The sequence below is a fragment of the Musca autumnalis genome, unplaced genomic scaffold, assembly GCF_047663935.1.
Source record: "Musca autumnalis isolate F117 unplaced genomic scaffold, ASM4766393v1 scaffold_3, whole genome shotgun sequence".
Classification (NCBI taxonomy): domain Eukaryota; kingdom Metazoa; phylum Arthropoda; class Insecta; order Diptera; family Muscidae; genus Musca; species Musca autumnalis.
The window spans coordinates 166,518,578-166,536,946 of record NW_027411866.1 but is presented as its reverse complement, the minus strand read 5'-3'; the positions used below and the strand labels follow the sequence as shown (position 1 = coordinate 166,536,946).

At 34.2% G+C, this 18,369-nt stretch overlaps 1 protein-coding gene across 4 annotated transcripts in view; it reads right to left on the bottom strand.

Moving 5' to 3' along the window:
• The window catches only part of shakB (Innexin family member shaking B), a 1,117,028-nt gene that overhangs the window by 83,186 nt on the left and 1,015,473 nt on the right, over positions 1 to 18,369 (bottom strand). For 2 of the 4 annotated variants that reach the window (XM_073975229.1, XM_073975228.1), the window contains exon 1: positions 10,253 to 11,229. The exons of the other annotated variants lie outside the window; for them this stretch is intronic. The gene's annotated coding sequence lies outside the window, so the exon portion shown is untranslated. Of the gene's footprint in view, positions 1 to 10,252; positions 11,230 to 18,369 lie in introns of those variants that run through there. 4 annotated transcript variants of the gene reach the window in all.

Sequence of the window (18,369 nt, the reverse complement as noted above, 5' to 3'; positions counted from 1 at the left end):
GCAATGAATGAATGAATGAACAGCAGCAACATGCTGCTGCAATTAATATGTTGAAAATATTCACACCTTCAGTTGTTGATAGACATGACCATAAACCTTAACCCATAGTGAGTCAGAATAATGTACGTTTGTGTGTAGTATATTTTATAAACAGACCTCAAGGAGTGCAATAAATATGCATGGGTTGAAAGATATTACTAGTGCACTATAAACAGGTATAATTGTTAATTAAGGTTTCTTGTAAATTGGGAGAGATTTTTCAATAATATTTTTATATTTGGAATTAGGATTCCGACGCCTTTTTTATTCCACTATGAAAACAAAGACAATATATTCAAGATAAACATACACCTTGGTGTCAATTGCATAAGTACATGTTAGAGATAATCTATGTTTTGGTTCTATGTTGACAAGACTTGATCAGGAGAGTTTCTTAATGTCAAAATACAGTCATTTGTGCTCTAAATTTTAAAAATTCATATTCGTTGATAACCAAAAGGTACTGAAGCACATATTAAATGAAACTACTAAGATCTAAAAAGATAGGATCAAATCTCGATTTCAGCAAACAGAAGCAAGCACACTGTTGCTGTTTATGATACAAGAACCCTACGTGGTACAATGGTTAGCTTGGTTTAAGAACTCGGCGTAATGTTCTATCATTTAGAAGGTTGTTTTTTCACTTCTATACTAGATAGCTATCGGTGACAAAATTATCCGAGTCATAATGGTTTGATGACGAATGCATATGACATTGATCCGTACGACTGTTCATATCCGATGCAGGGTCATAAAACCGTAAATTTCAGCAAACGGAGGGAAGCACACTTTGGAAGTTAGATATAATATCATGTTGAATAGGACTTTGTACCATACGAGAACCCTACGTGGTACAATGGTTAGCTAGGTTTAACAACTCGGCGTAACGTTTCCTGAGTACTTCATCCATGTATTAGTTATCTACAATTGGAGTCGCAACACCACACTTCGTTCGGACTAGGCGACAAAAACGAGGCCTCATACTGAGATAATAGAATTAGATTTCTCTCACTATCCCTTTCGCGGTGTTAGTGGAAAATATATTTTTTACGACCTCACAGATTTAACTCGATTTGAAATATCTTAAAGGTTTACATTTTTCTCATGCTCTTAATATGTGTATAAACCCGAAAGGCCAGAATATTGCATTAGCATGGGGCTTATAAATAACTAAAGAATAACGAAAAAAAACCATTTCACAATTAATGCAGTGAATTTTGTTTTCAGTACTGAGTTTTGGCAAAACCCCTCGCAGACGTCTACAACATTCACAAGTCTGGACTTTTCTCCATAGAAATTGCAATTGAGTGAACCTTTCACATGAACAAAATATTCTTCAGATGAGCCTTTTTATTTCAAAATAGCTTTCGGATGAACTTAGCTATGTATGTGAAAGTAGTCGTCTATATGATCCTCTTGTCATCGGATAATCTCCTCTACAATAAAATGTTCATCGGATGAATTCTCTACCCAAACTTTCATCTCGTAAAATTTTCTGGAATCAATCCAACAACATTTTGTAAAAATTATTGACTACTGAACTTAAAACAAGAAATAACAAGTAAAAAAGTATCAGTCGGCTTTGCCGACAGAGATATACCCTCAGCCTGTGTAAATTGAAACACTGTTTTCACAAAAAACGTATGTATTTAGGGGGGTTTCAAAATTTTGTTCGTATGAACCGACAAAAATGTTGATTAGGATTAAAGTTCAAAAATTTTGCGGAAAATGTACTTAAAGGAATGGACCGACATAGACCATGGGGGTGCCATAGGGGGTTTTTACACTCTTCGGGCTGTTTTCTCAAGAAGTATGGACTTGCCCCTGAAACAACTTTTACAATCGTAATTGAGGCAGCGAATGTAAGTTTATTCAACAAAAATCAAAGTGATTCAATAGCAGGTCTTAAAGTGAACTTATCCAAAATTTTGTGTGGGAGGTACGGGATGGACTGAACAAATATAGTCCATATTTGAACCTGATCTATATCTGGTAGATATTATGAGAATGTGTAAAGTATGGACCAAATCGGTCACTCCCATCAAGAGTTATCGTGCGCACAATTTTTCCGAATATTTTTGAACTTTTGTGGGGTAGGTACCTGAATGAGTGGACCGATATGGTTTATCTACGAACTTAAAGTAAGTTTGGAAACAATATTACGAAGGCCAAATTTTGGCCGGAATCGGAATTTCCGTTCGAGAATTATCGTGCGCTTCCACCCATAAACATGATGTCATAGGGTTTGTTTTTCAACTTTCAGGCTATTTTTTCAGGAAGTATTGACTTGCCCCTGAGGAAACTTGTACCATCGTATAGGGGACAGTGAATACAAGGTGTTACAACAAAAACCAAGGCGATTCGAGAGCAGGTCCTAAACTGAACTTTTTCGAAATTTTGTGTGGGAGGTACTCGAAGGAGTTTACCGATTGAGTCCATATTGGAACCTCATCTAAGCCTGGTAGAAATTTCATAATGTGCTAAGTATGGACCAAATCGGTTACTCCCTTCAAGAGTTATCGTACGCACAAAATTTCCGAACATTTTCGAACTTTTGTGGGGGAGGTACCGGAAGGAGTAGACCGATATAATCCATCTTTGAACTTGAACTAAGTTTGGACAAAATATTACGAAAGCCAAATTTGGACCGAATCGGCAGATCCGTTCGAGAGTTATCTTGCGCTCCAACCACTACATACGGTGTCATAGGGTTTTTTGTAACTTTCAGGCTATTTTCTCAGGAAGTATGGACTTGCCCCTAATGAAACTTACAGCGTCGTATATAGGACAGCGAATACAACTTGCGTAAACAAAAATCAAAGCGATTCGAGACCAGGTCCTAAACTGAACTTTTCCGAAATTTTGTGTGGGAGGTACCCGAAGGAGTGGACCGATTGAGTCCATATTGGAACTTCATCTAAGTTTGGTAGAAATTACACGATGTGCAAAGTATGGACCAAATCGGTTATTCCCTTCGAGAGTTATCGTGCGCACAAGTTTTGCCACAATTTTTGAACATTTGTGGGGGAGGTACCTGAAGGAGTGGACCTATATGGCCCATCTTCGAACTTAAATCGAATCTGGACAAAATATTTCGATACCCAAAATTTGAACCGAATCGATTAATCCGTTCGAGAGTTATCGTGCGCACCAGCCTGCCAGACAGACAGACGGACGGACATTGCTAGATCTACTCAAAATTGTCTGAAACGGATATCGTACAAACATACTTGGGGTCTAAAACCATTATTTCGATGAAGCACATTTTTCGTCGTATCAAAGTGTAAATACCCTCTTTAGCCTAAAGGCTGAGGGTATAAAAATGCATCAGTCGGCTTTGCCGACAGAGATTTACCCTCAGCCTCTGTGAATTGAATACCGGCTACACTACCATAATCCTTTTCCGAAGTAATCAGAATTTTGTGGCTTGTTTTTGGAGTATAAACTTGCCGACAAAAATATGAATTAGGATTAAAGCTAAAAAGTGTTGCGGAAGAGGCACCTAACGGAATGGACCGTATTGTTGAAAGTGGATCTTACTTTGGGAGTCATTCTTTTCGATAGATATCTCTCTCATTAGTAATTTCACTTGGTCTCCGTGTAATTTAGAGTTTTTTGTCCATTATATCAGGAAACATGAACATACCCACGAAAGACACAATATTTTCGAACATAAACTGAGTTTTGACAAAATATTACGAGATTCAATATTTGGACCAAATCATTTAAGAGAATCGCGAGAATCGCAGTATCCGTTTCGAAAGTTGTCGTGCGCCCCAGCCGCTATACATGTTGGCCGTAGGGTTTTACAGCTATAGAGTAATTTTCTCAGGAAGTATGGACTTGACACTGAAAATATTTGTACCATAGCAATAGGGACCCCGAGAACAATATATTGCAGAGAGCAGGCCCTTAACGGCAATTTTCTTAAATTTTGTGTGGGAGGTATCCGAAGTAGTGAAATGATATAGTATATGTATATTTGAAACTGTCTGGTAGAAGTATACATATAAGCTTTGTTCCAGAACTAAAAAGTTTTTCCAATTTTTACGACTTTTACACATTTTACCTGAAAACCCGTTCCCGTACGCAAAAAAGTTGTAAAATGTTCACTTCTCTTTAAACAAAAATGGCGCTGAATGATGCTCTCGTTAAAAACTTTTTACTCGACAAATTTGAGAGTGTAAAAAATAGTAACATGGATGCCGGCGTCTGATTGGCTGGTACGCCGACTTTGACATTTGTTCCAGCTTTTTCGACGTTTTTTCCATTTTTGCGTTCCCAAATTTTTGAAAAAACTTTTGTGTGATAACAATTTTTCTCTCTTTCTCTCTTTTACGAGTTTTACTATTAAAAAGTACGGGAACAAAGCTATATATGCTCTCATACACATCCCCGGAGAGACACGGGAGATTTATGTCAATGAGTGCACGCCGATTCATATTAGCTCGATGACGTAGGACCAACTTTTTATGGCGGGAAAACTCTGGAAATATCACATACATTACACTGAGGGGTGTTTTGCCACCGCACAGTGGTCAATTTTCCGAAAGGCCTGGCCAAAACTCTAAACATGAATGGATTTTGGCCTTATCTACGGAACTTATATTTTTGGAGTCGCTGATTTAATTTTTCTTGTGCTTCATTAAAGGGTTTTTTTTTGGTCCCTTCTCCTATAAAATGTGATCGTATCAAATATTCTACAAGCTTGTTCAGCATAAAATTTTACTATAGGTCCTAGAGTACATCAAAACTCCCTCTTATTTAAACTATAGAAATATGTAAAAATCAAAAACCCACTTAAGGGTTAAAGTCGTACTTCATCTGAGTTTAAGCAAATGTGTCTCACACAGTATTATTTGAGAAGAATTATGTCAAAGACAAAAAATATTCTCCACTAAATTTCACTATAAAAAATGCTAAACATTTCTAATATTCTGAATCAAAAAAATTGTACTTTACTGCAAGACAAAATATCTCATAAAACAAAAAGTGCAAATATGTGCAGTATGTTTCGATGGAAATTGGTAAAAAACGCTTCTCTTTTATGAAGAGTGCAACTCGGTCTTACTCACAACAATTTTCATAATTTATTGTGAAAACTGAATTTGAAAAAAAAAATCAACAAGTACGGTTATGTTTGTCATCAATGGTTTTTACATACACTAGTTTTATAAACAACTTAAATGTTGAGACTACGACACGTTTCGAGTAAATTTCAAATTGGGTCACTTTGACCTACTTTTATACCCACTTACTAAACAAGAAACGTATCTATTTTTCATAACTATACGAAGTTGAGTCCTATAAACAATATTTGACACTATTTAGCGTGAATTTATAATTTTTTTTCGATTTTTGGACAGGTTTTTCGGAAAATTGCACCACGGTGGTACCCGAAAGTATTAAAATATGCAAAGTATGGACCAAATCGTAGACTCCCTTAGAGAGTTATCCTGCAAGCTATTTTTGCAAAAAAATTGAACTTTTGTGGGGGAGATACACGAGGGAGTGGCCTATCTTCGAACTTGATCTAAGTTTGGACAAAATATTACGAGCCCAAATTTTCCGTTCGATAGTTATCGTGCGCTCAAACCAACCAGACAGATGAATGGATATGTATATATGGGCTCCAAATTGTCTGGAATGGATTTCGTCCAAACCTATTTGGGGTCTAAAACCATTATTTCGATGAGGCATATTTTGACCGTATAAAAGGATGTATATTTTTATAAAAGTATGTTTATCGAATTAGAATAAACCTTTAGGTGAGTAACAGTTCATCGATATAACTATTCTAAAAGAAAATGGCCAATGAATATCGTCTCCTGAAATGCCCAAAGACGTAACCCTCAACGTACCCCTTTGAGCATTTCAGGTGACGATATACAACCGCATAAACTACTTCATAAGACAATGATTATCTCATGAACATTTTCATAAGAACATTTTCATCGAATTAACTTATCTCTTATTTAAGGGATTAACTTAACAATAAAACTTTCTATAAGAACATTTTGATTGGATGAATTTTTCTATAAGAAAGTGATCCTCGGAAGAAACTTTGTATACCAAAATGTGACTGAATTAATTTTTAATGCGAAAATGTTCACTGAACATAACTTTCTACAATAATATGTTCAACTGATAAACATATATTTAAGATAATGTTCATTGAATTAGCATTTTAATGAATTTTTCTGTATAATAATTCTTTTAAATAATCTTATAAACTGTCCTTAATGAGCTTTTTCGTTTTTTTTCTTTAATTTTCTAAGTAAAATGGGTATATGAAGAAATTATTTGAATGATGTTTTATATAGAGAGTATTCTAAAATCATTTTTTTTCTCTTAAGAATTCATTGCATAATTTTTTTTAATGAAATGTTTGCATAAAGTATTATAATTGATCTGAGTAATTTTTAATATAACAAATAAGAAAGTATCAGTCAGCTGTGCTAACGGAGTTATACCCTCAGCCTCCGATCAAAAAAGATATTGATTTTGTATCACGAGTTTGCTTTAAAATACGTGAAATTTGTAAGTACCGTGATGTGGGGCTATACAAAATCATTGCCATATCGTCGGTGTCATGCTTAAGTTTTCCATAGGCCATTTTCCCGTTTTGTGACAATCGAATTTTAATGTTTGTGTCACAACTGTTTGGATCTGACTGAAGAAAATATTTATATTTTTGACTAGATTTATGAGTAATATTATATAGAACATCTTTGCCAAAAGTTAGAGAAATATATATTTGAATATATAAGTTATAGAGCATGTTTTAAAAATAGAATTTTTGTCAATTTGTTCCATATCCACACTTATGACACAAATGCAACATTTTGTTAATCACATGGAACAAAGTGACAAAAAAAATTTCCCATCTTTGCCTCAATAAATTCAAACCTTCAAAATCGAAAATTAAAGTTCTGATTTTTGGAATGTATTTTTAAATTTGTATGTTATTATAATATTAATTTCATACCTGAAAAGAACGTACGATTTCGGGCCGAAACACGTTTATCTCGAAAACTATAGCAGGTAGGAAAAAGCCGACCAAAAATTTAGAAAGAACATACGCGAAAATCTTAGAAACCACTTATATCTCAAAAAGTCAAAAATGGCGTATGGAACACTTAAGCATGACACCGACGATATGTATACCAACATTTTTTAGTGGGAAAACTTCCGTAGATAACTCGAAATATGAAATTGCGTTAAACTGGTTTTTTAGAAAATTTTTGAAAAAGTCTGAGAGCTGTCTTCCACACTAGGCATTTTAGTACATGCCGGCGGGCTTTTTGGAGCTTTTGGGCCATTATCTTAGGACGTATGGACTTACTCCGAAAAATTTACCGTTTAGGACAACCTACAGAAAAAACTTCAACACGATCCGAGAGGAGCTCTTAAATTTTGTGCGAAAGGTACTCGAAGGAGTGGACCGATATAGTCCAGACTCCAACCTGACACATGACTGGGTGAAGTAGTACAATGTGCAAAGAAAGAAATTTTACCATCATAAAGGGAACCGCAGGGAAAACCTACTGAAACCTATTTCAAAACGATCCGAGAGGCGCTCTTAAATTTCACTTTATCTGAATTTTGTGTGGGAGGTACCCGAAGTAGTGGACCGATATAATCCATATTCCAACCCGATCCTTATCTGAAAGGAACTATACGATGCGCAAGGTTTGGGTCAAATCGATTGCTCCCCGATATGGTCTATCTGCGAACTTTTATCAAAATATTACGAAGTGCAAAATTGGGTTCGAATCGTTAATCCGTTCGACAGACAAATGGACGGACATGGTTAAATTGACTCCAAATTGTTTGAAACGAATTTCGTCAAAACACACTTTGTTATCGTTATTTCGATGAGGCACATTTGTGGTGGTATCAAGGTGTATATGGCGAATAACAAAATTCCTTTACAATTCCATTTGAAAAAAATTAAAAATTTTTTTTACGAGCACATCTACGATTTTTGGTACAGAGGTAAAGAAAAAAAATCCGGTTTCAAATCTGCTCGCGTTCACGAAATTGGCCAATGCGCGCAAAAGTTATAGCGGTTTTTATTCTCATATAAAGAAAAAATATTTAAAAATATCTTTTTTGTTGTTATGAGAAAATGTATGCATAAATCGTTAACAGCAGTCCATATCTATTCGTAGATGTTTAAATAGTTATTAAATTTATTATTATTTTCGCGGAAAGTCAACAAATAATAAAAAAATTTTGAAGTAAATCCAAATTATCCTGTCCCAGAATCCGTACAAACCCTCAAAAAATAAATTAAGGAATACATGCGGAATCTAGACAATGCGTAGAAAAATATGATACCAAATTTATAGAGATTGGGTACATAAATTGCATATTATAGCAACAACAAAAGAGAAAAACTTATTGTTGGAAAATATTGTCGCAAATATTTTTTTGGTTTGATTCTAAAAATTAGAAAAAAATATTTGGGAGTTCTCCAACTATTTTGCTAAAATCCCATAGAATAATGAATGTATACAGTTGAAACTTCATCAAAACATATGGTTTACCATCGCGAGAGTTTAACTGATTACTGTGATAACTTATAAGGGTAGGAAATTAAGAGTAATATTGAAATTACAATCATTCAATTAATATTATAATTAAAAAGCCTGTTATTCGCGAATTAGTTAAAGTCGGTTGATGCGCATCCGTTTTTGGATACAGCGAATCAATCTCTGTCAAAATTTATGCATATTTCGATGTTTCACTCAGGGGCCATTGTGTGCCACCAGTTGCATCATACACTGCAAAAAACCTTAAAGATGGTAAAAGTCGCGCAATGTGCATACGATTTTGATGTGCATCCGGTTTCGTCAGCGCCTATCAAAAATACGTCCAAATATACCAATTTTAATTAGATTCTTCAAGAACCGCGGATGTGCCTCCACATTCTATTTTTGGTGAAAAACCCATATTACACGCGAATCTCTGTAATTTATGACACGCGTTTTCGCAAATATTATAATCGCGTATAAAGGATTCCATTTACGTAAAAAAATTTCAAGAAAATCGCGGTTTAGTACGCGGATTTGTCGAAATAATTTTTTGCTGCTTTTCCTATTTTCAGGGTATCTATATCCGCGGTTTTAGTGGATGGATTCGATCGCGGAAGGTCTCATTAGATCCGTCGCGTAAAAAAACTAAATTCACGCGGGGTACAAAGGAAATTGAATGGCACTTGTAAATTTTAAACGCAAAAAATAGGTTTTTTAAAAAAAATCACGCATCAAATATTGGCCTTTAGACTCTAATTACTAGGATGCTGTAAGGAGCACACTCATGAGATATGCATTAAACGACGTACAATCACTTCAGTTTAAAGAATGTATATCATACTATATAGAATATGTTAACAGTTCGCGAATTCTGAAAGGGTGAAACTCGGATTCATCGATTGTAAAAAATTTTTGTTTTTCGCCATATACCCTCTTTAGCATAAATGCTAAGGGTATACACATATTCATAGAAAACTAAATGAAATACGTATTCATCGGATAATGTTTTCCATAGGAATTTTTATTTATGAATTCTTTTATAGGTAAATGTTTATCGGTTATCAACTTCTTCGGAATAAATGTTTATACAAAAAGTGTCCGAACCAATTTTATTCTGTATGATAATGTTCATCGTATTTTATTATCTATAGGAGAATTAGACTGGGATTTACGCGCAATAAATTTGCGGTACTTAGCGTTTTTCATTCTGAAACGGGATATATCGTTATATATAGCTTTAGAAAATATTTTGAGATTTTTTAAATATTTAGAACTCTCAAAAGTTACCTAAAACTTGCTTCAATATAGGTTCACATTTTCGAAAAATAACTCATTATATGTTGTACGTTGTCCCCGAAACATATCCATATTTAACGTACACAATTTTAAGGTTTATACTTTTTCTCATGTGGAATGGTAAAAATCGGTCCGACTTTACTTCATGGATTGATAACATCATGTGGAAGTTTTGGTAGTAATTTTTATTCCAACTTTTGAAGATTACATTGATTACATTTTGTAGATTATTTACTAAAAAAAAGGCTATTAATTTTGTATGCCATCTTAATCGAAACTCATACTGTTGACAACAAAACATAAAATGCCAATATTTATTTTTTTCGTAGTGCACTTTTATATAAAAACACTCTAATATACAGACAAAAAAATCTTACACAACTTAATGTTGATGTTTTTCTTCACTTCTGCTTCTTATAGTCCATACATACATACATACATCCGTACATATCAATTCGATTAAACTCATTTTACAATTTTCAGGGCATAGCCATTAAAACTTTATTTTTGCGTCGATTTAAGTGTGAATGGAGGAAACAACATTATAATTTTGTTGGAGAACAAGCATTTTCGTATCAGAAATTGAATTTCGATAATTACACTCCCGCATTTTGTAGCATTTGTTGGAATAAATGGGAAAAAAGGCACGCACAACAACTATGCTACTAAATTGAATTTAAGCAGCAACACACGCCCGCACATACGCACTAATACAATGTTTTCGTAAAGCGGCTAAAATGAACTTTTCATTCGACAGCAACATTATATTGCATTTGTTTATGTATTGGTACAAATATGAATTGTTGGCGGCGCGGTGGAGAAAAAATAACAGGAAAAAATTCACGATCGAACCGATCTTGTTTTGTGTGTATGTACCGTAACCGTATGTATGTTTGTACATACACCTTCGACGTCTGGCCTATAATTTCTTTTCGTACACTTTTTAGTAGATCTGTCTATAAGAATGATTTTCTTAAGTTTTCGTTTTTGTTGTTGTTTTTAGTTTTTAGTGCGTTTAAGAGGAAAAAAAGTTATGGATACAATAACGTATGCAAGATGTTTTTGTTTTTTGTTGTTCTGTTTCTTTCCTTATGGAACTCATAACCCATTGGGTACTTTTAGTTTGTGCACTTCATACGCCAACACCATAAAGTTTTAACGAAAAACAGTTCCATTTAAATTTTCCATAAAGAACCGAAATTTCAAAACACAAACATTATACGCGGCCGCCTTAGAGGAAAACACACACGGAAAACCGAACAACAAATTCAAGAGACCAGACGCCTGTTCACATTGCCGCCAAATTAAAGACTATCGGTGAACAAGCAATGGCCAAATCATCTCAACCCAAACTAGTTGAAAGCATCAGGAGGAAAATGAGCAAACTATCTATTTCTCCCATTTGAATATTGAACATGAAAAAACAGTATTATCAAATATTCTTTCACTCTTTCGGTTCTTGTTGGTTGATGGTGATTCTCTGTTCGACACCATTGTTTTTCGTCCATTTGGTGGTATCTGTTAATTAGTATCTCACGATTTTCTTCTTTTCCCACCAAGAAAAACGTATGTGGCTCTCAGCCGCGCACCCTGTGTGATCTCTCTTAAAATATGTTCTAAATGTGTGCAAAAACTTGGCATTACTTTTGTTTATTTTATTTGGACTTTTCGCTATCACTTGCACACATATACTCAAGTAGACACCGCCACACGCGATTCCACTTCCGGTTTGTTATGCGTTTAAAATATAAATGATGTGTCTTCGTTATTGTCACCCATATCTTATTTTTCTTTCGGCCGGCCAAATATGCATTTTGTTTTGTATTGTTAGCTTGTTGGTCGGTTGGTTGGCTGGCTGGCTTCGCTGCTTGACAGACTGGCTATTTGGTTAAATAGATGGATGATGGTTAGAGAGCAGGATATTTCTTTCTCTTTGCTTGAAGTTGATACATTATTATAACACTGTGACCACATGTAACACATTGGGGGGAAGTACATTTTAGCGATGTACATTAATAGAGGCAAATGGGATTTTGTTAAATCCAACCCATTAGAGAGTCAAATGCTAAATTATTTCCTATGGTCTTCCCAAGCAGGGCAAATCGATTTATTCCATATGAATATGTTTATTGGAGGAGCTTTATTTTGGAAATGTTCAAATGATCAAATGGATGGGTAATAGAGACTGAGATTGCTAACTCTTTTGAAAAAGTTAAACTGTTTAATAATATATATATAATTGTTCCACAAACTTCCCAGGCTGGACAGGGGAGACTCCTCCCATATCAATGAGTGCATCCCGATTCATATTTAGCTCAATGATATGGGACATACTGTTTATCGCCGAGTCCGAACGGCGTGTCTAAGACACCACTTGTAGAGAATTTGTACAATGCTGAAATACTCAGAAAATGTCGCGAACATTACTAAGGGGTATTTTGTCACCGTTGAAAAGTGTTTGATGTTGACTGGCCGGGGAATCGAACCCACGACCTTTTAGCATGCAAGGCGGGTGTGCATACCATTGCACCACGGTGGCACCCATCACACAAACTTTTTTACATGCATATATTTAGTGGAAGAACTTTTCTATTTAAAGTAGTTTATCGGATGAATATGTTATCGCATGAACATTAGTAAAAACATTGCTGAAATAAATTTTCGAATTAATTTTTCTGAGAAAAATGTACAAAAATTGTTACAATAAATTTTTCTCTATGGTAATTGACATACAATAACTCTTGTAAAGAAATGGAAATGTTCCCATGCATGGTAGAACAAATAAGGTAAAGTAAATACTACAACAAATACAATTCAACAACAACCACATAGAAATTTGTTTTTGTTTGTAATGTTAGTGTCACTGGTATATGAAAACAAAATAAGGAAATGTCTATAAGTTATTGGAATATAAAAAACTAATATGACTAACATGAATGAAAATTCGTTACATTTTCAATTTGAAAGTTTCCAAATCAATCCACTAAATGTATAATTTCTTACAGATAGTAGAATTCTTGCAAAACTGTTTGGGATCGCTGGAAATTTATTGAAAAAGGAGAAGCTGTTTCAATCTTTTGTTTTTGGTATCAAAGAAATACATGTTTATTATGGCTTTATTTTTTTTTCAAATTTAACAAAATATCAAATTTAACAAAATTTGCCGCCTCTATAAGTTGTGCTTTAGTGTGCGGCACGTCGTTCGGACTTGGAGGAGGTTACATGTCAGTGTTGTGAAGAAGTCTTTATGGGAAATAGCTTTTTTCGGAATGATATATTTTTTCCTCAAAAAATATATGTCCCTAATGTACATCGAAAATAGAAATAAATACTTTAAATGTCGTATGGAATTTGACACTTACGTTACAGCCCAGTTCAGTCAGCTGGGTATTGCTGTTACCTTATATTGTTCTACCATGGTTCCCATGCACTATGGTTTCAAGCAGGAATTTTTTGGCCAAAACTATTGTGTTGAAGTTTCAAAATTTTAATTGGTTTTTGCGCAGAAAAATAAAAAACACATCAAGTCAAACGAAAATAATCAGTTTCTGTAAATACCGTTAGTTTCCGTTGATTTGCGTAGTACCATAGTTGACACTTTTTATGTAAAAATAAAACAGAATTTGTGCTGTAAAATATACAATTTTTGTTGTATTGTGTCGCTGCATAAATATATAGAAGTGAGACCAAACTTGTTTTGATTCGGGAAGCTGTTAGTGAGTACTTTCATAATATTTACAAAAAGAACGAAGAAATTTGTAAAATTAGCGTAATAAAATCAATGTTTTTATATATATTGAAAATTATGTCCAAGTATGTCCACCTCCAAATCGTATTTGGGAGCTAGAAGGGGGTCTGTACTAATAAATTCAGAAGTCAAATCTTGCTCAAATTTGCCACAGTTAAAATAAAGTGGATTTTTCTATTTTAAGATGGGAGATTTTTTTTGTAAATACCTGTTGTGACTATGCGTAGTATCCAATTAAAATAGAACGGTAAAACCCACATCTATCACCCGATTTTCCTTAAAATTCATATTTAAGGGTTTCAGAGTGTAGAAAACAAGTATGTATATTTTTTTTGAAAATAAGTCCATTTTTGTGATAGCCCCCACATAAAAGTACCGTCCGATTTAAGATTTTTTGTGGATTTTAGCGACACTTTATGACCGATTCGCCTGAAATTTGGTATTTCGACCTCTTGGAAGATATGAATCCTCCGTACAAAAAATTATTAACACAGGTCAATATTTTGGTTTAGATCCCACACAACGGAACCACCACGTTCAACAAATTTTTGCAGTTTTTGGTTTTGCAGTTTTGGTCATTTAAATATTAATTAATTTCAATATTAAATGGACGTTGAAATAGTTTTGGCCAGAAAATTTGGATTTGATACCACTGTGCCATGATGAAATTTTCTATTGAAATGTTACACATTTTGATAAGATAATTCTAAGGCTTCGATTAACTTTTTGATATCGAAACTTTTATCGGATGAATTTGTCGCTTTGAACATGTTATAGAATAGTGCAATTAAAAGTTTTTCTCAATGAACATTTTCGTCTAACGAACTTTTCCATGTGGAAACGTGAACTTTTCATTTCGTTCCTGAACATAACACCTAAAATATTTCGAAGAAAAATTTGCACGCGTTGTCGTTGTTTGCATCAATCCAAAGGTTGAAGTCTTAAATCCAGGTCAAAGGGCCGCAGCCTAACTTAGCTTTCCATGTGAAAATAAAATCACTTGACTTGATGATAAGGATATAACTCCCATTGTTTATATGAAATCGTTCATCGGATAAACTTTTCTATAATAAGAAGGTATGAACATTTCTAAAATAAGATGTTATTCGGTTAATTTTTTTCAAAATAGTCTGGCTTAATGCCATTATTGCTGTTTTTAAATTTTAAAACAACTAATTTATTAGTGGAGAAATTTTGGCATTGTTCGCCAAGGGGTAAGGCAGGGAAGACTAGTTTCGATTCTCGTCACAGGATCTCATCAGTTCCCTTATTTCATCGGATAAATTTCCTATATAAAGGTGGTCATCGACTGCATTTTTTTAAATTTAATCGAATGTATATTTCTATAAAAAAGTTCATGGATGCCCTTTTCATAATGAACTTTCCCATCGAGTAGAATTTTCTCTGTGCAAGCCTTCATCAGAGGAAGTTCATTGGATGAATTTTCAACATAACAAGTAAAAAAGTGAGATATACCCTCAGCCTATGTGAATTTAAACTTTCATCTACGGACAAATCGATTTATTTAGGGTCTTTTCAGAATTTTGTGGCCCTTTTTGACATTTGAGCTTGCCGAAAAAAAATGTGGATTAGGACCAAAGTTCAAAAGTGTTGCGCAGTAGGTAGTTAAATGAATGGACCAGCTTGGTCCATTATAGCAGTGGATCTTAGTTTGGGAGTCATATCTTTTCGATAGATATCGCGCACACTAGTATTTTCAGTGGGTCATCGTATACATTTGGATCATGGTCTTGTCCACGGAAAACATAATATCGCTGTAAACAGGACCACAACGAACATCATCGGTATACGTTTCCAAGAATCTTCGAATAGACTCTTGAACAAAAATGTTGAACTTTTGTGGGAGAGGTACCCTAAGAAGAGGACCGATATTGGCCATTTTAGAGGTTATACAAAATTTGGACAACATATTAGGAGATCTAAAGTTTGGACCAAATCGGTTGCCAACAGATATCTGGCATACCATATTAGTGGCATTTTTTAGATATTGCCCATCTTCGAACAGAAAATAAGTTCGGACAAAATATGACGAAGGCCAAATTTTGGACCAAATCCCTTAATCAGTCCGAGAGTTATCGTGGTCTACATCCACTACTTATGGTTCCATAAGTGTTTTTTACACCATTCGGTCTGTTTTCATAAGGAGTATGGACTTGCCCCTGAAAAAAAAATTAGTGTCGTAATTGACGCAATGGATGCAAGTTCAACAAAAATCAAAGTGATTCGAGAGCAGGCCTTAAAGTGAATTTATCCGAAAATTTGTGTGGGAGGTACCTGAAGGAATGGGCAAATATAGTCCATATTCAAACCTGATCTATATTCGGTAGATATATTAGGATGCGTAAAGTATTGATCAAATCGGTCACTCACTTCGAGAGTTATCGTGCACGCAATTTTTCCGAAAATTTTTGAATTTTTGTGGGGGAGGTAACTGAAGGCGTGGACCGATATGGCTTATCTTCGAACATAAACTAAGTTTGGACAAAATATTACGAAAGCCAACTTTTGGACCGAATCGGTTGATCCGTTCGAGAGTTATCGTGCGCACCAGCCAGACAGACGGACGGACATGGCTAAATCAACTCCAAATTGTCTGAAACAAATTTCTTCCAAACACACTTGGGCTCTAAAACCATTATTTCGATGAGGCACATTTTGCCCGTATGAAAGGGTATATGGGCAAAACTGCCAATTATTTCATATTCCATTTCCAAAAAATTGAATTTTTTCTTTTCGCGCTACATTAACGATTTTTGGTACATAGGTTAAGAAAAAATTCCCCAGTACAAATCCGTTCGCGAGCAAATTTTTGGTTGTTGCGGACAAATGTTATCGCGGTTTTACTTCTGCTTTTAAGAAAAAATTATTATAAAAACGCTAATTATTTTATTGAGCACAATTGTCACTAAAAAGTTGTCACGAAGTGACGTCATTAAGTAGATTGCATAATATTTGTAAAATGTTACTCAGCATTCGCGGAATTTACAAAAAATTGACAAAATTTTAAATGTGATCCGAATTTTTTGAAAATATAGGCCCATTTACCCGTCAAAAATTACAAAAAAGTAACATTTTTAAAGAAAGACTTCACGGGGAATCAATTGAGACCAAACTTATAATCATCGGGATAGTAGTTAGGATATTATAGCCAAAATAAGCACATATTTGTGTTACAAAAAACTAATTTTGGTTTGGAATAATAGTTTTCACACGCATTCTAGAGTCGAAAATATTGGAAAAATTCTATAAGAGTACTTCTTTTATTTTTCTTGAAACTCCCAAGAAAATGGGTGGATTTTGCTTTATCTACATTCACATAGAAGGTTTCCCATTGAGGAAAGTTATCGGGTTGTTGAAATAAATCATTAGACTTCTTAAACGGAAACAGAGTTCAAATAAACCGCTTTAACTTATATGCATTATTAAAATATGTGTAAATCGCGTAATTATCAAAATCGTTTTGTCCGCATGTGATTTTCATGTACAGCAAGAACATATCTTTTAATTTGTATATATTTTTCGAAATTTAATTTGGACGCTAAGATGTAGCATCGGCTGCATCTTAGCATTAAAAAACCTATAAAACATCGCTAATTTTCCCAAAGTTCATACAATTTAGTTCCGCATCCGGTTTTAGTGTCACCATGAAAATCTGCATCGATATATACCTATTTCAAGGCAATCAGTCAAGAACCGTGGATGTAGCATCACACACTATTTTTGGGATAAAATGAATGTAGTTCCCTTATCAGTGAAGTTTTTAAATCTCTGTTTCCGCAAAAAGGAAGATGCTGCACTAGTTTTTTCATAGCAGTGCAAGCGGCCGACAGAATACGCGATAAAATGCGCGATATTTTCAAAAACAATATTAGGTGATTTTCCTACCTTGGAATTTCTCGTATCTCGCGTTTTAGTAGATGGAATTTCACGAGTATAGATTTATTAGATCCGCAACGTAAAAATCAAAAATTTGCAATCAAGTACGAGTAAATCGAATGACAATTGTAAAAATTAGGCCCGAAAAATATGATTTTTAGAAATTTGTTCGCACAAAATTTTCGTATTTGGATACAGATTTCTCTGAAGCTGTGTAGGCTACATTCACGACACATATATCAAATAAATCAGAATCGTGAGTTCTTCATTCCTATATATGATTTTTTGAAAAACCTGTTTGCGGAACGAAATTATAAGAAAATTTCAAAAAACACTTAAAATCTGGCTTCAAAATGTCAGCATCATTTAATGGTAGACGCAGATCAAATTTTGAGAAGTTATACACTAGTGAGATGATCCTTATTTAGTTGCCTTCTACTTTTACTTTAACAGGAAAATCGTGAAAAGTGTGGTTTAATCACAAATCGAGAGAAAACAAAAAAAGACACGTTGGCTTCAACCCATTTTTACCCATTTTTTAACATAAATATAGCCACAGCTTCCACGCAAATCAACTTTGAAACCCAATATTTTTTGCCAAGTCTAAAAACATTTCATTTTATCCAAAAGCATTTAAATTGTACAATATACAACCACTATTCGCGAGTTATAAAGGGGTAAACCTTGGCTTCAACGATGTTAAATTTTCAATAATATTGCCCATATACCCTCGTTAGCATAAATGCTGAGGGTATAAAAATGTGGATGAATTTTCAAAAGAATATTGTCATTTTAAATGGGAAATTCACAATTTCTATATGGCAATATTTATAGGATAAACTTTGTCAT